Source organism: Protopterus annectens, chromosome 4.part1 (genome assembly GCF_019279795.1).
Source record: "Protopterus annectens isolate FY-2018-M chromosome 4.part1, PAN1.0, whole genome shotgun sequence".
NCBI classification, from domain to species: Eukaryota; Metazoa; Chordata; order Ceratodontiformes; family Protopteridae; genus Protopterus; species Protopterus annectens.
Window position 1 is genome coordinate 805,577,485 of NC_056734.1, and position 23,477 is coordinate 805,600,961.

The following is a 23,477-nucleotide window of genomic DNA, read 5'->3' on the forward strand; positions in this document are numbered from 1 at the left end:
AACAGTGTCAGGCTTATTATGTAGGGAGAACAACTCATATGCTTAAAGAAAGAATATATGAGCACACATATAAAATAAGAAAGCAAAATACTAACAATGCGCTTGCTAGGCATGTGCAGGAATATATGGGACATGAATTTAAATTTTCAGTACTGCAACAAGTTAAAATGCCTGAAAGAGGTGGCCCATGGGAGTTTCTGTTGGATAAAGCAGAACTGAGTTGGCAATTGAATTTGTTCTCTTATGCATGGCTAGGACTGAATGATATATGTAATATTAGCACTATATTAAAATTAAAGGCATTAAATAGATGATAAAATGTTTCATCTTAATATAAAATGATAAAATAATTTAATTTATTTTATAATTAACATCAAATGAGCTTGTTCAGGTTTAAATATGTTTTATTTAAGTAATGTATTAATAATAATATGTGGTGTGTATTTAAATTTATGTATTTAAAAACATATATACATTTTTATTAGAATTTTATGAAGTGTAATTTATGGATTTTGTGACATCATTAATTTTTGGCGCCTTTTTAGTATGTAAACAATGATTATTGTGTTGCATAATTGTCTGATGAAATTTACTATTTAGTAAATGAAAAGCGCTTAACAGTACAAGTTGTAACAGTCTTTATTCCAAGAATCTTATCAGATTTGATCCCCAAAAGGTTGGCTTTGTGAAGGGTAGATCCTGTCTACTGAATCTGGTAAACTTCTTTGAAAGGGTTACAAAGGCTGCAGGCAGTAGCCATTTCTTTGATACTGCTCTTCATGATTGCATCATACAAAAGCTAAAGGCTTTAAAAATGGGCTCGTAATTTCATAAGATAGCAAACTGGCTTTAAGACAGAACTTACACAATTGCAGTTACGACATCAGAAAGTATGAAAGAGACCAATGGTGTTCCTCAGGCCTCAGTGCTAGGACCTCTTTTTTTGTAATTTATCTCCCATAACTCAAATGAAATGTAGATGTATGCTAGGACCTCTTCTTTTTGGAATTTATCTCCCATATCTCCACTGAAACATGGGTGTATAATAACCATTTAGCCCTAAATGCTAATACAACCAAACTCATGTTATTCACCCCCCAAAAAACATAGCCCTAACCAAAAATAAATTTACCATCAACTCACTCAACACTTGCCTTGAAGTAGTTCTGTATACCAAACTTCTAGGTGTCATCATAGATGAACACCTAACTTTCGACCAGCATATTAACACAAACATAAAAAAACATCAGAAACTAGGCATCCTGTACAGGCACAAACACTTCCTCATCTAAGCAGCAAGACTATCCCTTGCCTCTTCCTTTCTACTTCCATCCTTGCTCTGTGGTGCACCTCTCCTTACTATACAATCCTATCTTAAATCCAAACTGGACTCGTGCTACAATAAAATCACAAAATTTGTGACCAGCTCCAAACATTCCTCTCATCACTGTGCATCACTCCAGCACCTAAACTGGCTAGAAGTTTCCTAACATCTAACATACCTGCAACTGACCACAGTTATTAAGCTAATCTATAAGCCTTCTAGCTGTTATGCCTTCTCCTCTTTGTTCCCCATGTATCACCCAAATAGACCTCTGTGATCAGTCAAGTCAGATGCTCCCTAATGTAACTAAACCAAATCTTTCCGCTGGTCAAATGCGTTACCCATATGCTATAGCAAAACTATGGAATGCCCTCCCTCCCTCAATTAGGTCTACTAGGAACCTTGAATGCTTTAAGACTTCACTGAAGCAACACTTGTTTTCTCTCCCAATGGTTATGTATATGTACCAGCATGGACTATAAAAAAAAAGCAATATTCCTAGCCTTCCTACTTTTCCTCCCCATCTCACTTACAGCTCAGACTCCACATATATACATTCAGTGCTTCCAACTTACTAAGTCCAACATGTGCCACCAAGCCACACATAATCTGCTATATCAGTTACCTACCATATCGCCAATTCATTCTTGATGCCTATATAGCAGTAGCTCTAAGGCTATAGCTTACTTTCAGAATCTTTAATCTGCTGCTCTCCATCATTCCCTCTCTGCTGCAAAACTGCAATACTGTATTGTTCACACATTCGCTATTATTCCATGTCATTAATTGTATTCTTGTTTGGCTTTGCATACTTAATACTAATTGTATAGATGCTAGATTTTATCTATTTTATTATATTACCTATTCTGTAATGTGTTCCGTACCATCGCTGTTTGATTTCTATATTTTGATTCTGTAGCTTTATCATGTTGTTTGTTTTTAGAGCTTTTCTCCCTGGGCCTCTTCTGAAAACTGTCTCACCCTTGCCCAGTGGACCTCCCTGTAAACAAATGCAAATAAATAAATAAATACAATTCCAAGCAAAGAGCAAAACCTCTGGCTAACAAGGTTTGCAAATGACTGCAAACTGGGGGTCATTGTTAAGTAATCCTCTGACAACCAAACTCTCCAGAATGAAGTCTCCCTTGTAAACTCATTGTATACTAAAAATGGACTCAAACTAGATGCTAAAAAGTGTAGCACCATCCCATTTAGTATACAAACCCTCCCCTCATCATATGGTATAGCAACCATTACATTGATATCATTACTGCTGGCACTGCTGTTGGAAGTCTGGAGTCTGGTACCCCATACAGAAATTTGTATGGATATTTTGCCTTCTGAAAATATTCTGATGAGCTTGTTTACTGGAGACTCTTTAATCCTTCCAAACTTTAAACTGATCCAGTATTTGTGAAGATTTGGTTGCATGGATCTGTTATTGAGCTGACTGTTTACTCACCATTTATGGCCTGCTTTATCAGTTGTCTAGTAGAATTGTGGCTACTTCTTATTTCTTATGGATATTTGACAAGCTGTGAATATTTGAACCTTTAGCAGCTATTGTAGGAATGATTTTATACATTTTAGAGGCTGGAAAACAAACAGACCTTCACAGTTTATGGATTTTGTTAAACTGGTCTCTTTCATGTGTGATTTGTACATTGTAGCACTATGATTCTTTTACATGATATGTACTAAATTGTACTAAATGTTATCCTCTTCTGAAAGTATTTTATTATAGATTCACTTTATAATTCTCATACAAGTTTTTTTTTTTTTTGCTTAGCTTGATAATACATGGTTCAGTTGTTGCGGTTGTTATAAGTGCTTTGGCATAAAGCATTTTAAATTTGAACTTAACAGTTGATGTATTACTTATGTATTTATTATTTATTAATCAGGTAAGCTGACTGGTCCATGCATGTACCATTTTTCCACCATGGTCTAGACCACAAGGCCAAGGATAACTATTATATATCTAGAAGAAGTGGGACATTGGTGTGTGATATATTAAATGTCTTGTACTGTAGTTTTAGGAAAAGTGTCGTGTTGACAAGTGAAGACACAGAGTTTGATACTGAATTCCTTAATCCTACAGTATATTTTGTGTATCACATAAACCAAATCCTCACACTTCAATTTTCCCATTTATTAAGTTTGAATTATTTTATCATTCATGAGAAGTGAGATGTCAGAATTTAATAACTTCTCCTTAAGGCTTTATGTTGTTTCTGTAGATATTTATGAACTTCTGTCTTGTGAGTGTTTTTCTGTTGTACTTTTGAAGCAATTTTTAATTTTTGTAGCACCAGGTGATTTTGAGGAATTAATGTAGTGTAATAGAGTTATGTTCTGATATACTACTTTTATAATTTATGTTGTTAATTAGTTTAATCTTGTTATGTTTACATATTTAAGAACTGGGTCTATGTTGCTGGCAATGCCATTTTCCAGTTGGTTGTAGTTGTAGCTTTGCAATTTTATTTTACTGTAAATTATTCATTCTACATTCCTTAAATTTCATTTCTGGAGTTTTATGAATGTGGGCTTGATTATTTTTGTGGGGATGATTATGTAATTTTGTGTACACAGTGTGTGACTTTTTTTTGTCTTTAAGTCTAAATGAGATTGAAGTATTACCGTTTTTGAGTGGGTGATGATGAGTAGAGTGGTGACAAATGCTTGATGATGTACAGATAGTGAGGATAAAGAAAAATATTCACACCCTCTACCTGATAATTATCATGAGCATGTATTAGTGTATGCTGTTACAATTTTAGATTGGATAATAGATAGATAGATAGATAGATAGATAGATAGATAGATAGATAGATAGATAGATAGATGGATGGATGGATGCACTTTAATGTGGCCAAACAATTGGCATGCTTTTGCATGGAAAGCAAAACCCACCCAAACACAGAACATACAACCTCACACAGTAACTTGAGATAAGGACTGAATGCTGGACACTAGAGCTGTGAGGTAAAAATCTTACAACTTCAGCACTGCAATACTCTGTGTTGTAACACTGTACACAAACAGGAAACATACCCTACAGTACTAGAGACAAACTGGAACAGATCACCACAATAAATGGATAAAACAAAATATTCTTTAATCGGACAAGCGCTTTCACGTGTAAAACACGCTTCTTCAGATCCTTAACACAAAGCCATCTAAAAGACAGTGCTTATATATTCTTTTAATCAAGGCACACCTTTCTAATAAAGAGTGTTCAACTAATTAAACTGATTAAACAATTAAGCAATCTATCTATGTATAGACTATCTGTTCTCAGTGATAAACATTATTAAAACATCATTGTTAAAACATCATGTTAAAACAAATGAAGCATGAATAAAACATAAACGTAAATTCAGGAATGAAGGAGCACAAATAAAACATGATGTCAAAAAATGTGTCATAAGCATGAAACACAAACAAAAACAAACTAATATAAATATGTACATAAATGCCAATTAACATTGCATAAAACTGTTGATCCTGTTCCTAAATCTCTTAACCAGGATCTCATCTCTCAGTCATTTGAAGTGTATGTGAATGCGCAAATAATGTGAAAACATAACATAAGAAATATATATATGTACAAACTATAAAATAGCATAACTCATATTCCTTGACAATTCACGTGAACTGGTCTTAACACACTGAACAACTCCATGTCTGACAAATACAAGAAGCTAAATGTTAGTGTATGTCATAACGACCTCGTGCTTGTGTCAAGACTACTGTCTTGCTAGGACAGATACCCTGGTTGTACACTCGCAAAATCAAATCGTCGTTCAATAGTGATGATGAAATATGAAGGCAAGCTATTGATGCCTAGCTAAAGAATGTCTGAATAACATTTCTCAATAATACGCATCATGCTTAGCAATCCCAAATAAAACTCAAAGACAAACATAAGAATCAAAAAACTCAAAATACTCAAAATATCAATGGACACACCAACTACAACAGTAATATTAAAACTCGCTATCATATAAAAAACAAAGCATAAGTATATAACTATATGCACCTCAAACGGAAGCTGATGTGAACCAGGCTGTCCCCAATTTGAACCATAAAGTACTTATCACAACTAATCAAATGTGTTCTTATTTGCTTCAAGAATAACAGACCTTAAAACCAGAATGAAGCCCCTAGTTGTTAAACTATTCAGACTTCATAAATTTAGATTTAAAATATATTCAGACTTAAAAATATATTCAAACTTAAACATATCAAGTCTCAATACTGAAAATGAAAGTAAAGGTATCCCTAAAATGGTGCTGAATAAACCAGAGCTCATAAGCTGATCAAATGCATAAATAGATCGAATACTAATCAACATGTATCAAAAGAAGTGCTTGATAGGATATCAAACCCCAGACAAAACCCTCTGAAATACATCCCACAATAAATGCATGAATCAATCTACCTTAAGCATCAAAAGCTACTTAATACGTAAAAACATATCATAGAGGCATATAATAAAGTTGGATAGAAATGTGCGAAGCCTATACATATTAATGTCCACTCTAAATGAATCTGTGCCAACTAGAATGGTTAGGTGATGTATTGGACCTAACTGGCTAATAGATAACAGTAAAACCAGTCTAGTTCAAACGACTACAGGCAACATTAATAAATCTGTTGGTAAATCACTAGCTTAAGTTGCTTCAGAATCCAAAATCACATGTCTGACCATATGTCTATCAAAGGTGTCAATACCAGCTCGAACCAATCGCAACATTACCCCGGATAGTGGAAGGGTATAAAGATTATTGTTATAAATATAAGTGTTAAGCTGCTAACAATTTATCCTGTTACATATCACATTAGTGAAGTATATATGGATAAGCATTAGAACTATGCATATGTGAAGTTTGCTGGAATGAAGCTCCTAGATCTCAATAGAACAGCTGGAAAGCTAAAACTAAAAAATTCTTCTAAGTCTGAGTCTATATTTAGAAGACGGCTGTACTTAGACTCATGCTTACTTAAGTGTACGTGCCTTAAGAGGAGCTCTGATGCTCACATATTGATTTAATCCTGGCTCATGCTGAGCTTTAAGTTTGAAAATCCAACTTAATTCCACTTGTTCTAAATCATTGAAAATATCCCCCTCCCTCGTGTTGGGTGTAATCTTTTGTAGAACCCTAAATACAAAAGAGTGTCCCCTGTTGGTTGTAATATGTTTCGCTAGGGCATTCTTCATGTCACTCTTCAGGATCTCATTAACATGTTCCTGTACCCTTTCCTTCAATGACCTGGTCGTCATTCCAACATAAAAAGCACTGCACATCTCACAATTGGCAAGATAAATTAAATTCCTGTCCTCACATGTTGCTGTAAAGTGTGGTTCAAACAGGAAACATACCCTACAGTGTCAGAGCATTAAAAATCATAGCATCAAAAAGAAGAGCTCTTTCTTATTTTTCAGAGAGAAGATCACCAGATGTTAGACTCTGTAACAGCAGCAACAACAAATCAATGTACAGACTCAGTTCAGTTATTCAGTGATGCATCCACCCTTAAGCTGCTCTGACTTAATGAAGAAAATCAATAAATCTAATAGAAGCCGGTTCAAGCCCAAGCAAGGGATGAAATCATAGCACTATTCATAAAAAAATGTAATAAATGTGAGCTATGATAAGAAGGTTTTCTTTTTTGCTGCGTAAAAGCTGAGTACGGTTGTAAGGCACTGTGTTAGGACTTCTTATAATAACATAACGTGTTTTTTGTAAACTATGCTATAGCCTGTATATGTTCTGTAGCACTGTGCCATGTACTGTAGCTGGGCTGCACAGCTTATGGTACTGAGGGTGTGCAAGAAAGTTTCTTGGATGTATTTGGGACTGCATTTGTTACACTGTTGTACTCTATGCACACAGAACTGAAATGCTCATATAACATTTGTGTGTGAATTTTATTGTTTAAGTATTTATTTAATAATGTAAACTGCTCAAACCTAAGCACTGAGAAAGAAAAATAACAGAAAAATAACAGTGAATGATTAAAACCAACTGTAAGTTAATAAACTGTAATGCAGGATTCAGAAAAACATTAATAAAAAAAATCAAGCTGAAAATATTTGGAAATGTAAAATTCTAAATGTGTATAAATACCTGTTCTGAGCTTGCAATAGACCCTAACAGCTAAAAACTGCATACCTGATGACCTTCATTTTCTTGAATGGCATAAAACCTTAACATCTCTCTAAGAAAGGGAAGATCCAGATCATGCAGTCCCTGAAAAGTGAGGTGAAGGATCCTGAATCCACATTTGGCCACAACAGGTAACAAGCACAGCTCCTGAGGCTCAGATAAAATATCACATATTCTAGGAGTGTAAATACAAGCAAAGTTTTTAACTCCTCCGTGTTACACTTGGGGTGATTGTTAAAAAATGTTACTTTGCGCTACAGACTTAAATAATAAACTGGCAGTCTGTCAAGGAATTGACGAGTGATGGGGAGATATTTACTCTACTGTTTTGAATGATATACTTTGGGAACAGGGATAATTTAATTTAATAATGATAATATTTGCCATACATTTAATTCAAATACTGTTATGGGGGAGAGGGTTAAAAGGGACACCATCTCCCTTGCCAATAGTATTAGGGAAATAGAGTTTACATACACTGTTGATCAGAGCCATCCTTAAATTGGAGAGTATTTGGTAGGTATGCATACATCAAATATACAAACCACAGTTGCTCATTTTTAGCAATCAGCCAATTGGCCTTCATTTACTGTATACTGGGTAACTGTGTCATAGTCTATGCCATTAAGTGATGAGTCCAGTACTACTTTCAAACAAACTGCTGTTCCTACTGCTATATAATGGTTTATTAAAAGGGTCTATGTTAAATTATCGAACACTTAAAAAAGCGAACGATGATTTATTGAACCCGTGTATGAGAAAGCTTACAATCTCAAATGCTTAGCACAGCGATTTTTTTCCAAGGGAAAAATAATCGCTGTTCCACAAAAAAAAATTTAAAACATTACATAAAGTGAGGAGCTTTGCCCCCCACACCCCCTACTTAAATATACCAACTCCAAGATCGCACTACAGTGATGAAAATGGCAAAGTAACAAAAGCGGCCAAGCAAATTCTTTCCCTGGGAAAGAATTTGCTTATATGCTATTTTGCTATTTTGCCTTTTTGTGCTTTCAGGTTCGATCAAGACGCATTCGAAAGAATGCATCTTCCATCATTTAATAGGAACCCTATTAAAATAAGCTATTTATTGAAGCACTTATATAGCTGTGCCAGCTGCTTGGCCTGCACCTGTCTGTCTCTGTGTTTTATAGTCTAATATGCCTGACTTGATCAATTTAGTAAGAGCTTTCTATATTTTAAAACAAAAAAATAAAATGGCCAAAAAGACCACTGCAACTGAATAAAAAACAAACAAATATACCGAAACCAGTAATAGCAACAGGTTGTTAAAAAATCCACACAGGAACAGATTCTTCCATAATAACACCAGGCTGTTTAATAATCCACTTGGAGCAACTAAGCACTTTCGCCAAACAGTATTAGGCTAGAAGTCTAATACTGTTTGGTGAAAGCGCTTCCAAGTGGTAGCCTAATACTGTTTGGCGAAAGAGCTTAGTTGTTCCAAGTGGATTATTAAACAGCCTGGTGTTATTATGGAAGAATCTGTTCCTATGTGGATTTTTTAACAGCCTGTTGGTATTACTGGTTTTGGTAGCTTTCTGTATTTTGTTTACGTTGTTTATCAGAATTAGGATTGTTTTGTAGTCTGCCTAGTATTTATGGATTTTGTTTCTTTAGGCTTTCAGTATATATTTTTGAGGCACTGTTTAATTATATCACTGCTGACCTGCATGCTTATCTGGATTTTTCATTGGTATGGAATCATTTATGTTACATATGCTATGATTTGTTTCTGTCAATTCTGTACTTGGCCAGTGCATTTTGTACACATCTACCATGTTACTTTTATTTTGTTATTTCTACGCACTTAAGTTTGGTTATTTTTTTTTACTTTGGTGTGCATATCTCTCAACCTCTTAGAGCAAGAAATCTGGACAAAACAATAAATAATGGGGGGATAAAGGCCCAAAAAAATAGGGCCAATTTTTAAATATTACTCTCACAAATGTAGAATGTTTATAGAATAATAGGTTTTGTATTAACATGGATTTTATAAAGGATGTAAAGTTTAAAACTCAAATGGCTGTCATTATTTTCTGACCAGTCCTCAATGATTTGCCAGAAAACTACAATTTTTGGAGAAACAGACCAAAAATATGAGGCAAAAATCTGGACATTCTGCAAAAATCTGGACAGTTGAGATTTATGTCAGGATGGGAAATTTACATGCTTGCACTGAGTTAATAGATCTAGTTCAATTTTACTTCAGATGGTGGTGGATGAGCCTTGCTGCCAATGGTAATACAGTTTTACCAGTATGTAAAAGTTGTCTTTATGGCCATCTGACTGGCTGACTGTATGCACCATTTTATGACGGTTAACTCACTATACTTATAAACAATGGCCTCCTGTGTTATGGAGTTGCATGATGTTTAGAAGGCAAAGGCTTTTCGATCTTACTGTTGAATGCTGTATCACGTTTTTAAAACCAACATATAGCACCGTGTTTCTCAGACATGTTAATGCTTAAATGGCCTTTAGCCTACAGAATGTTTATCTTAGCAAAAATGTCATGTCATTTTTCTATACATGCCTGTTTAATTAGGCTGATATTATCAGTCTGTGCAGTTTGTTAGACTTTGTAGTATGCAGCTCTCCATACAACTTTTATTGTTTTTTTTGGTAGCTCACTGGGCTAAGATGCATCTTAAAAAGGTTACAGGTGACCAGTAAATGTATTAGCTTATCTCAAAGGTGAATAAATGAATGAATACATGTATGTATGTATGGATGGATGGATGTTTTGAGCTGACAGACAGACTGACATAAATATGGATGTCAGAAATGTAATATGTAAAAAAGTGTGTACAATAGGATTGGAGAATGAGTTTTATATGTGTGATAAAGCTACTTATGAAATGAGTTACCTAAGTCTATCAACAGCTAATCACTAACACTCTCTTAAAACACCACTGTCTTTCTAACAGCCACTCAGCATCAGCCTACTGACCTCTCAAATGTCCTGGACCTCCTGTGTCTAACACTCGTCAGAGATTTCAAAGCAAACCTCTCTTTTTGATCAACAACTAATTACAACACTGTCTTATACCTACCATTTATTTACATCTTACTGTTACTATGGTTTTACTAAATGCTTTCCTTAACATGCATTGTATCAATATCTCTAGTTTAGTGAGTTTGTAACAATAGAGATGGCGTACGACCTTTGACAGGCATTGCCACTTTCTTTAGCCTTTGCTGTACCAGTGCATTTATTTTCCATCCTTTATTACTGACATAACACTCCATGTGTTTCAGTACACAGATGAGTACAGTAGTTGTACTTATAATAATTTTTGGGTTTACCTTTATAATGTCGATCCTGATATGGGCGACACGACTTGTGCGAATGCTGAAATGTGAACATCTCCAGCGTCGAATTCCGAATATGCGAACGTCAAAACCTTGCCCCTTTTTGACCCATTGTAGCATGGGTGTGGAGGTGTTGCGTGGCCGGTAATGTCGAATGTCAAATGTTTTTCAACATTTAAAATTTTTCGCGGTTTTGGTTCGCGCAAAACACGTCGATAAAGTGGCAGTTCGACAAAGTGCAATCGACTATTTAAAGGTAAACCTAATTTTTGTAATAATTTAATCACTATCCTTTGTTTTTAATACAGTTCATGCATACTTAGCTCTGCTGCTCTCCATTAGGGTAGCTGCTCTGTAGTCTGCATGCTTGCACTGACTGGTATCACCTCAGACTGATTTGTAGCCTGATCTGCTTTCCTTCTACCCGCAATTCCCCAGCCGCCATCCAACATCATCTACTTTATACAGTAGGATACATGCTCATTCTTCTTATTCAGATACCCTCTCTTAAAGGGGTGCCACTAACACCTACCATGTCTGCAACCTTAACAGTGTGCATCATGTTTGGTATATAGCACCTACTTTATAATTTTAACTAACTTTAGCTAATTTCTAAACTGTTTAACATTGTATACCTTGCACACAACAGACATCTACACTTTGTGCATCCTGTTATTTTGTTAGTTTACCCATCAACACTGCCCTCAGTCTAAAATACTCTGCATCTATACCACATATTCAGTGCCATGTAACACATTTATATGCATCCCCTTATTTTAATGCGTTACTTTCATACTGAAGAACACCACTTCTGTATATAATCATGTCAACCATCACACTCTAATACAACTATAACATTACTTCATTATAAGCTAAGTATAGTCAATCCTGTGCCATATACGCCATCATGAGACATTCCATCTGAAGTACAACTTGTCCTCTATACCCCAATAAACCATCACCAACTCAAACAAACCATGCAACCACAAAATGCTACACCACCTGACTTTTTTTATCATCCCTGTACTTGTAGCCCTACACCCCACTCAAAATTTGCCAAAATTCCAACTCCATTTCATTCTTCATACTCAGTAATAAACTAACACCCATTGCCTTCACTTACTGCTATTTCACTTTCCCCAGTAACCAGCCCTACCTCACCCTTCAAACTATTCCATGTCCCACACATCCTACAATGAACACTCACCTTCGATCATTCCCACTGAAAATTCCTTTTTCCCAAGTGTCTCATCAAATTTATTCTCATTATATTCTTTATACTTCACATAGCTAAAATAAACCTAACCCAGGTCCCTTTGCTAACAGAACAGACAAACCCACTCAATCAATACTCCATCATGTGTACCTTAATTAACATAAAAAACATCTTAGGGACAAGCTTGAACAAATTAGCCATTTCCTCAATACATTATCCCGTCTTACTTGCTATCATTGAATCCTGCTTCAGCCAATACCACTGTGATATACAACATTTTCCCTGGATATAACTATTTCTTTGATACAAGACCAGGGATCAAACCAAGTAAAAGAACTCTTCTCCTGTTTAAACCTTACATGAACATCTCCACCAATGTGCAAGCCAATGCTACGTTTGTCAATTATCATTACTGCTGCTGTTCAAAAGTCTTCTTATGAATGGCCGCACACTTTTCTGTGGTTATAGCCTGTCTACCATCAGCTTTCCCCACCAAAAAGCTTTATCCTGCATTTTTAACATTATTTACAATATTCACAGACATTAAAATACACCAGTCCTGGTTGACTTTAATCTCAACTATCCTGGTCTTAATGCCAATGACATGGCTGTATTTCGTTGAGACCTAGACCTCATACAACTAATTGAAAACCCTAATCTCCTAACTCTCTCTCTGAAATTGTCACTCTTTGATTGATCTGCTAATGAACAACTATCCCTCAAAAATCTCAATTATCAGTGTTCTCTAACCTACACTTTCAGTGACCACAACACCACTACTTTTACCACACATAACCTCTTTATTATATATATATTCCCGTAGGCCAATGTCTCTCAGACCCAAATCTCAAAATAATGTTCCCAAACTAAAATGGCATCTTTCACCTCTCGAGTGTTCTGCCATTCAGTCCTCTCAAGACCCAAATTCTGCCACTGAATACCTGATTACCAACTACAGGCACTTCAGAACAAATTATTTCCAGTAACTTCTAAACTGTTTAAAAACTAATCAACAAATAAGCTTAGAAAAAGTCTTCAGCAGCTCCTAAAAACTAGGTGATGAAGCCTAGCAAAACCCCTCCCCCAATTGTGCTCAATTCAATACTCTTTGGAACCTTGGAAAACAATCCATTTGTGTGCACAAAGACAAAGCACTTGCATCCAAACAACTCACTTTATGTAACTCCAAAACATTTCTGACATGAAATTAACCTTTTGACCTACCCGTAAATCTCCTTCTCAGAACTTAGCTCTTTATTACATTCATTGCAATATAGGACATTCTTGGTCTCTGACTTCCTCCAAGTATTCAGCAATCCAGTGTCTCTCCTACACAGCTCCCCATCTACTCCCCATATTCTACCTCCCACCTCTCTTCTCTCGCCCACTCCCTTCTACTTCAAATGAGTTATCATCAGTGAAATTGTAAACCTCCTTGAAAACATTCAGTCAAATGCCCTACCTGGATCAGACAATTTGGCTCCATGGTTCCTAGAGTATTAAAGAGAATTTGTAATCACTCTGTTATTTCATATTTACAGCCAATGCATACCTTTAAACCGTCCAGATTTTCATAGAATGTCCAGATTTGTGGAACATATTTTCTTTTTATTTCTCATAAAATTGTGGTTTTCTGGCAAGTCATTAAGGACTGAAGTCAGAAAATAATGGCAGACAATTGAGTTTCAGACTTCATACCCTACAGAAAAATTATGTTAAAGCAAAACATGTTATTCTATCAACTTTCTTCAACTTTCTAAGTTTGTAACAGCAATATTTAAAAAGTGTCCCTATTTTTGAGCCTTTGTCCTCCCATTATTTGTGACTTTTCCAGATTTCTTGCTCTAGGAGTTTGAGAGGTATGATCCCATGGGTAACATCAAATCTTATAACTAACATATGGAAATCAGCGCTGATCATGCCACTGACAAAACAGCCTAAGCCCACTAAAATGTCTCATTTCTGTCTGGTCTCAGTTTTACCAGCACTAGGAAAAATATTAGAAAATCGTATGCAATCAACTTTCAACCTATGTGGGTTTTGGTCTAAGAGAAGCACAGTGACTGCTACTTGGACCCTCATTGATGAAATCATGGACAAAAAAAACACTGATGCTGTCATTATCAATTTAATTTGGGCTTTTGAGCTAGTAGACCAGTCTTTGCTCGGGCGGCCATGGTGGTGCAGCGGTTACCATTGCTGCCTCACAACAAGAGGTTCTCCTGTTCAATCCTCAGCTGGGGTGCCTTCTGTGCAGAGTCTGCATGTCCTCCCTGTGGTTGGGTGGGTTTCCTCCGGGTGCTCCGGTTTCCTCCCACATCACAAAGACATGCTGTAGGTGGATTGGACACTCCAAATTGGCCCTAGGTGTGTGTGTGTGTGCCTTCTGTGGAAGGTTGGGCGCCGGGCTGGCAACTCAACACTATAAAACTCCACTGCCAATCATGAGCGAACAGGTGATCCGCTGTGGCGACCCCTGACCAGGAAAAGCCGAAAGAAGAAGACCAGTCTTTGCTCCTTGTACGTCTGATCAAAAACAGGTGTCAGCCTGTGACATTGCCAGTCCAGCTATCTGGAATTTTGTAAATAATTCTGTGTCATTTGTGAATATTGATATGATTTATACACAGCTGTATGTTATGTACTGAACTTCAAGAATGTAACCACAGCATACCCTACAGGAAAAGAACAGAAATGCATATGAACTATATACCTGTGCAAATGTATATTATTTTTAACAGTAGAAACTGGGGCATACCGAGCTAACATGCAAAACTTAAGAATAGTTGAGGTTAAGTTACTTTATAGCTGGGCCATAAGCAAGAGATGTTATCTCTTAGTTTCAATGCAGCAAGGAGACAGCATGACTAGAACCAGGGTGCCTTCTGCATTGTTTTGTAAGTGTTTTATTGTTTTATGTCTTCTAGCAACTACAAACCTCTGAAGGCTATGTATTTTTCACACAGAGATATTAAATGTTGGACACCAAGGGTTTAGCCTGGGATCTGAAGACAGGTGACAAAAAGTGATGTCATCCAAGCTAACACAGCAGTAATATTTGATATTAATTTAAGAACTCTCTCAGAGAGAGACTGGGCATTTTGTATTTTGTCTTGGGCCTAGCAAAAATATCCACTCATCATCAACATCTGCACTTGCCTTGCTAATAGTAAGTAACTAGGGTAAAGTAATTTCTTTCAGATATAGTTAGGAATATAGTAAAGATTAGTTTAGACATTTTCTGTATTTATTTGAGACTATCCTGCAATGTTGTTTTAAAATATTTCCTGTGATTTTGAACTCTGTAACTGTGTTTGTTTTCAGAGTATTGTCTTGTTCTTTTATTATTTATTATTAAACATATTTAAACTTATAAGAACAAGAAATATTGCCAGTAGAATCCACACAAAATGTCTCAAATACAAGATAAATGCAAAAACCACAGAAAAAGAGACGCTGACAGCTGCAAAAATCCAACAAGGCCTTTACTAGTGCAAAAACACAAGCGCTTTCACAAAATGAGCTTCCTCAGGTGTACATCAAGCACTAATGAGACACACCTATATATACACAATACAAATCACATGATGCAAAACAATCAACTTCCTGCTTAAAAATTTTTAACATGTATATAAGAAATACGTATAAAAATATATACACATAAATAAAACCTAAACAGTAAACATAAATACAAATATAAACATCATTTAATATACATTAAATACTAAAATAAACAGATAAACACTTTAAAATCATCTTTTTAGTGGCCTCATTTTCAACCTAGGTTTTAGGGGAATGCATTCATTAAGACCATGCCCTTCCGTACTTCTCAACCTGGTAATCCAGATAGCTTCTAGATTCTCAGTCCTATTATACATATCACCCTGTCTAATACTCTCATGCAGCAACCCAATCACTCTAAAACCAAAGACGTGAGATACATCTGTACTAGATATATGTTTAGAAAGTGCATTAGTTGTACTGAGTTTCCTGATGTTATAAACATGCTCCATAATCCGATCCCTAAGATGCCTATCCGTCTTACCAACATAAAATTTGGCACAGGTCCTACAGCTAGCAAGGTAAACAACATGTTTGCTATCACAGGTGCCAGAAACTTTAAAAATGTAATTTCTACCCTGGTCAGGGTGAGTAAATGATGACCCACTATCTATATAGCTACACCAATTGCAATTCCCACACTGTTGAGTGCCAGTGCAAACACTTTGTAACCTATCCTCCTTCGGATAGCAAAGTCTCCTTTTAATCGATCTGTCATTTCTAAAACTGATCCTAGGAGTATCATCAATTATACCTGATACCTCACTGTCCGTCAATAACACCTGCTAGTGTTTCCTAATAATATTAATATACCTATCCACATCAGAAGTGTATTTCAGAAAGACTCTCAGATTAGCCTGAGTTGAGATCTTATCTGAACTTTCGGAAGGTTGTCTCTTCATAGAGAAATAAGGTCTAGCTCTATCACTCCGTTTACACGTAGGTCTAGGTACTTGTTCAGACAAGGTCCTATCATCATACCCTCTTTCTTTCAAGAAGTTTTATCTCTATCCACTTCACTTTCAAAATCTTCTTCCCTCACATTTAATCTTGAAGCCCTCATGACCTGATTTGCCACTACATTTCTAAATATATGGGGGGGATGCGCACTGTCACGATGTAAAAGATGATTAACATGACAACTCTTCCTGTACTGTTTGGTATATACATTCCCTTCCGGGTCTCTCAGTACTGCTACATCTAAAAAATCTAAACCTTCATAAGATATCTTATCTGTGAATTGCAAATAATCTGTAGACTTGTTAACATGCAGCAAAAATCTGGACAAACACTCATCTCCCTCCCACAAAATAAAAACATCATCTACAAATCTACAATAAAACAAAACATGCTCACCAAAAGGACCCTTAAAGATATAATGCTCCTCCCAAACTGCCATGACTGCATTGGCGTAGCTATTGGCACAAGAAGTGCCCATAGCTACGCCATTGCACTGTCTAAACATCTGGTTACCAAACAAAAATATATTGTGTTCAAGCACCACTCTCAATAAATTTACCAAAAAAGTGACTATCTCATTACTATACTGTGTATAGCTCTCTAAAAATTGTTAAACAGCTGTCACACCCATGTCATTGGGTATCACAGTAAATAGAGAAACTACATCTAGAGTAATGAAAGAAGCCTGACAATCAGTGTGTGTGGATAAAAAATCATACAAATCTCCCAAGAAAATACTCAGTGTCCCTGAGTATATGTTGTATTTTATTCAGGATAGGTCTGAGGTGCTTCTCTATAAATATAGAAATAGATTCAGTGCACCACCCTCTACCTGAGACGATAGGTCTCATAGGTGGATACGGGGTGGATTTATGCACCTTAGGTAAACCTTGCAACACCGGTATAAGTGGTTTCATAGTAAGAAAATACTCAAATAATTTCTTAGCTATCAATCGTTGTTCAAAAAAGTGCCTCACACCATTCGCTACTTCATCTATATGTGCAGCAACCTGCGTCAAATTTAATTCTTCATAAAACAACCTGTCCCCCAGACTCTCTAGCATCCTAGCCTCATACCAGTCTCTGTCAAGTACTACAATAAGCCCACCTTTATCTGCTGGTCTAAAAACAAGCCGTTGATCATTCTCCATCTCCCTCAAGGCTATATTCTCCTGCCTGGTTAGATTGAATCTCCTCTTCCTGGATTGTATATCAGGACTCATACATGTATCATAAATATCCCTTATACATAATTTCTCAAATGCATTAATTATCGAATTATTATTAGGGATAAAAGAACTCGGTTTCGAAAACATATTCAGTCACTTATCAATATCACTATTCTTATACATTAATTTTAAAGTCAAATTTCTAGTAAAAGTCTTAATATCCATGATCACATCTACAAAACATGAATAGCTGGTAGGTATAAACGAAAGACCTTTCTTCAATACTGCCAGCTGATAGTCATTCAAAAAAATACTTGATAAATTCAAAACTAATCCTTCTTCGCATTTGAGAACGCTTTCTTTATACTTATCTGCCCTGTCGAGGCATTGTCCCATTCCCGCTTGCCTCGATACTGACTCCTGTCTCTCGAATGTTCTCTCCTCACATTGTTCGAGTTCTCCTTCATGGGTAAAGGGAACTCTATGTTGTACCGTCGTAAAAAACTCTCCGACACCATAGGGGGATCAGTAGAATCAAGTCTGTCCCTATGCACCTGCACCATCGTAGTAACAAACTTTTTTCTAGTGTTCAACTCTCCAGGAATAAGACCTGCAAATGCAGAGGCACTTGCATCTCCCTGTTGATCTCCAGACGCCAACTGCACTTCCGCCCCATCAGAAGCAGCTGATGCTACTTCCGCCGTTGTAGCAGTGCTCTGTAAACTGTGTCCCTCACGTCCACGCTCTTCCCTCGGCCAAGTGAAGATGTTCCCAACACGAAAATCGGCTCTATCTCTAGAAATTTTCTCAATTTTCGCTTTTTGGAGTTTACTCTCATAGAGAGTAAGTGAGTTCATGATGTCTTCTACATAAAAATCTAAGACATCTCTAGGATATTGTTTGAGCGACTCACCATATACATTATTAATAGAACCAGTTAAGTTCAGCATTTCTCTCTCTGCTGCTGTTATCAACAGGCGTAAGTAACCAGGAGGATGGGTTACAAAGTTTTTGCACTGGCACTCAACAGTGTGGGAATTGCAATTGGTGTAGCTATATAGATAGTGGGTCATCATTTACTCACCCTGACCAGGGTAGAAATTACATGTTTAAAGTTTCTGGCACCTGTGATAGCAAACATGTTGTTTACCTTGCTAGCTGTAGGACCTGTGCCAAATTTTATGTTGGTAAGACGGATAGGCAACTTAGGGATCGGATTAGGGAGCATGTTTATAACATCAGGAAACTCAGTACAACTAATGTACTTTCTAAACATGTATCTAGTACAGATGTATCTCATGTCTTTGGTTTTAGAGTGATTGGGTTGCTGCATGAGAGTATTAGACAGGGTGATATGTATAATAGGACTGAGAATCTAGAAGCTATCTGGATTACCAGGTTGAGAAGTACGGAAGGGAGTGGTCTTAATGAATGCATTCCCCTAAAACCTAGGTTGAAAATGAGGCCACTAAAAAGATGATTTTAAAGTGTTTATCTGTTTATTTTAGTATTTAATGTATATTAAATGATGTTTATATTTGTATTTATGTTTACTGTTTAGGTTTTATTTATGTGTATATATTTTTATACGTATTTCTTATATACATGTTAAAAATTTTTTAAGCAGGAAGTTGATTGTTTTGCATCATGTGATTTGTACTGTGTATATATAGGTGTGTCTCATTAGTGCTTGATGTACACCTGAGGAAGCTCATTTTGTGAAAGCGCTTGTGTTTTTGCACTAGTAAAGGCCTTGTTGGATTTTTGCAGCTGTCAGCGTCTCTTTTTCTGTGGTTTTTGCATTTATCTTGTATTTGAGACGTTTTGTGTGGATTATACTGGCAATATTTCTTGTTCTTACTTTGCTTTTTCTGCTGGTGACTCCACACAGATGGCTGATGATATTATAGAACTGGACTTACCTGTCTCTGCAATACAACTTAATTCTCGGAATGTTGGACTGCAACAGTGTTTATCCAGTATACCTGGGGCAATGAATCCTTTGGTTAATTGTAAAGAGACAACTGATGGAGTAGGAGATGATGATTTTGATGTTATAGCTTTGAAAATCAAGCTATTTAGTCTTGAGAAGGACTTATACAAATTGAAAAGGAGTCAATTTCAGAAGTACCATCTAGAGGTATGTTTGTCTGAACAAATAATACCTTGTGGTTTGCGTGTTCTGAAAATGCCATCATTTCATAATGGTGACAATATTCTGCTTAAGGAGTGGCAGAAATTGAACTTGCAAACTAGTTTTGGTTACTTACGCCTGTTGATAACAGCAGCAGAGAGAGAAATGCTGAACTTAACTGGTTCTATTAATAATGTATATGGTGAGTTGCTCAAACAATATCCTAGAGATGTCTTAGATTTTTATGTAGAAGACATCCTGAACTCACTTACTCTCTATGAGAGTAAACTCCAAAAAGCGAAAATTGAGAAAATTTCTAGAGATAGAGCCGATTTTCGTGTTGGGAACATCTTCACTTGGCCGAGGGAAGAGCGTGGACGTGAGGGACACAGTTTACAGAGCACTGCTACGACGGTGGAAGTAGCATCGGCTGCTTCTGATGGGGCGGAAGTGCAGTTGGCGTCTGGAGATCAACAGGGAGATGCGAGTGCCTCTGCATTTGCAGGTCTTATTCCTGGAGAGTTGAACACTAGAAAAAAGTTTGTTACTACGACGGCGCAGGTACATACGGACAGACTTGATTCTACTGATCCCCCTATGGTGTCGGAGAGTTTTTTACGACGGTACAACATAGAGTTCCCTTTACCCATGAAGGAGAACTCGAACAATATGAGGAGAGAACATTCGAGAGACAGGAGTCAGTATCGAGGCAAGCGGAAATGGGACAATGCCTCGACAGGGCAGATAAGTATAAAGAAAGCGTTCTCAAATGCGAAGAAGGATTAGTTTTGAATTTATCAAGTATTTTTTTGAATGACTATCAGCTGGCAGTATTGAAGAAAGGTCTTTCGTTTATACCTACCAGCTATTCATGTTTTGTAGATGTGATCATGGATATTAAGACTTTTACTAGAAATTTGACTTTAAAATTAATGTATAAGAATAGTGATATTGATAAGCGACTGAATATGTTTTCGAAACCGAGTTCTTTTATCCCTAATAATAATTCGATAATTAATGCATTTGAGAAATTATGTATAAGGGATATTTATGATACATGTATGAGTCCTGATATACAATCCAGGAAGAGGAGATTCAATCTAACCAGGCAGGAGAATATAGCCTTGAGGGAGTTGAAGAATGATCGACGGCTTGTTTTTAGACCAGCAGATAAAGGTGGGCTTATTGTAGTACTTGACAGAGACTGGTATGAGGCTAGGATGCTAGAGAGTCTGGGGGACAGGTTGTTTTATGAAGAATTAAATTTGACGCAGGTTGCTGCACATATAGATGAAGTAGCGAATGGTGTTAGGCACTTTTTTGAACAATGATTGATAGATAAGAAATTATTTGAGTATTTTCTTACTATGAAACCACTTATACCGGTGTTGCAAGGTTTACCTAAGGTGCATAAATCCACACTGGATCCACCTATGAGATCTATCGTCTCAGGTAGAGGGTGGTGCACTGAATCTATTTCTATATTTATAGAGAAGCACCTCAGACCTATCCTGAATAAGATACAACATATACTCAGGGACACTGAGCATTTTCTTGGAGATTTGTATGATTTTTTATCCACACACACTGATTGTCAAGCTTCTTTCATTACTCTAGATGTAGTTTCTCTATTTACTGTGATACCCAATGACATGGGTGTGACAGCTGTTCAACAATTTTTAGAGAGCTATACACAGTATAGTAATGAGATAGTCACTTTATTGGTAAATTTATTGAGAGTGGTGCTTGAACACAATATATTTTTGTTTGGTAACCAGATGTTTAGACAGTGCAATGGCATAGCTACGGGCACTTCTTGTGCCAATAGCTACGCCAATGCAGTCATGGCAGTTTGAGAGGAGCGTTATATCTTTAAGGGTCCTTTTGGTGAGCATGTTTTGTTTTATCGTAGATTTGTAGTCAATGTTTTTATTTTGTGGGAGGGAGATGAGTGTTTGTCCAGATTTTTGCTGCATGTTAACAAGTCTACAGATTATTTGCAATTCACACATAAGATATCTTATGAAGGTTTAGATTTTTTAGATGTAGCAGTACTGAGAGACCTGGAAGGGAATGTACATACCAAACAGTACAGGAAGAGTTGTCATGTTAATCATCTTTTACATCGTGACAGTGCGCATCCCCCCCCCATATATTTAGAAATGTAGTGGCAAATCAGGTCATGAGGGCTTCAAGATTAAATGTGAGGGAAGAAGATTTTGAAAGTGAAGTGGATAGAGTTAAAAGCTTCTTGAAAGAAAGAGGGTATGATGATAGGACCCTGCCTGAACAAGTACCTAGAGCTACGTGTAAACGGAGTGATAGAGCTAGACCTTATTTCTCTATGAAGAGACAACCTTCCGAAAGTTCAGATAAGATCTCAACTCAGGCTAATCTGAGAGTGTCTCTGAAATACACTTCTGATGTGGATAGGTATATTAATATTATTAGGAAACAATGGCAGGTGTTATTGACGGACAGTGAGGTATCAGGTATAATTGATGATACTCCTAGGATCAGTTTTAGAAATGACAGATCGATTAAAAGGAGACTTTGCTATCCGAAGGAGGATAGGTTACAAAGTGTTTGCACTGGCACTCAACAGTGTGGGAATTGCAATTGGTGTAGCTATATAGATAGTGGGTCATCATTTACTCACCCTGACCAGGGTAGAAATTACATTTTTAAAGTTTCTGGCACCTGTGATAGCAAACATGTTGTTTACCTTGCTAGCTGTAGGACCTGTGCCAAATTTTATGTTGGTAAGACGGATAGGCATCTTAGGGATCGGATTAGGGGAAACTCAGTACAACTAATGCACTTTCTAAACATGTATCTAGTACAGATGTATCTCATGTCTTTGGTTTTAGAGTGATTGGGTTGCTGCATGAGAGTATTAGACAGGGTGATATGTATAATAGGACTGAGAATCTAGAAGCTATCTGGATTACCAGGTTGAGAAGTACGGAAGGGCATGGTCTTAATGAATGCATTCCCCTAAAACCTAGGTTGAAAATGAGGCCACTAAAAAGATGATTTTAAAGTGTTTATCTGTTTATTTTAGTATTTAATGTATATTAAATGATGTTTATATTTGTATTTATGTTTACTGTTTAGGTTTTATTTATGTGTATATATTTTTATACGTATTTCTTATATACATGTTAAAAATTTTTTAAGCAGGAAGTTGATTGTTTTGCATCATGTGATTTGTACTGTGTATATATATATATATATATATATATAGGTGTGTCTCATTAGTGCTTCATGTACACCTGAGGAAGCTCATTTTGTGAAAGCGCTTGTGTTTTTGCACTAGTAAAGGCCTTGTTTGATTTTTGCAGCTGTCAGCGTCTCTTTTTCTGTGGTTTTTATATTTAAACTTATCTTTGTGGCTGATATTTGTGAGACATATTTAAGCTCTCAGAGTACTTGCATATATATTTGGTGACACTGTACATCCCACTCCTAATGCCTAGTGCTTGGTCAAAACTACCATTTGGATTAATAGTAACATTACACAGTAGGATTCAATACCCTTTGTTAAAGGGTCTAGAGTAGCTGATAAGAGTGGTTGGTGACAATGATAACTACTTTATAG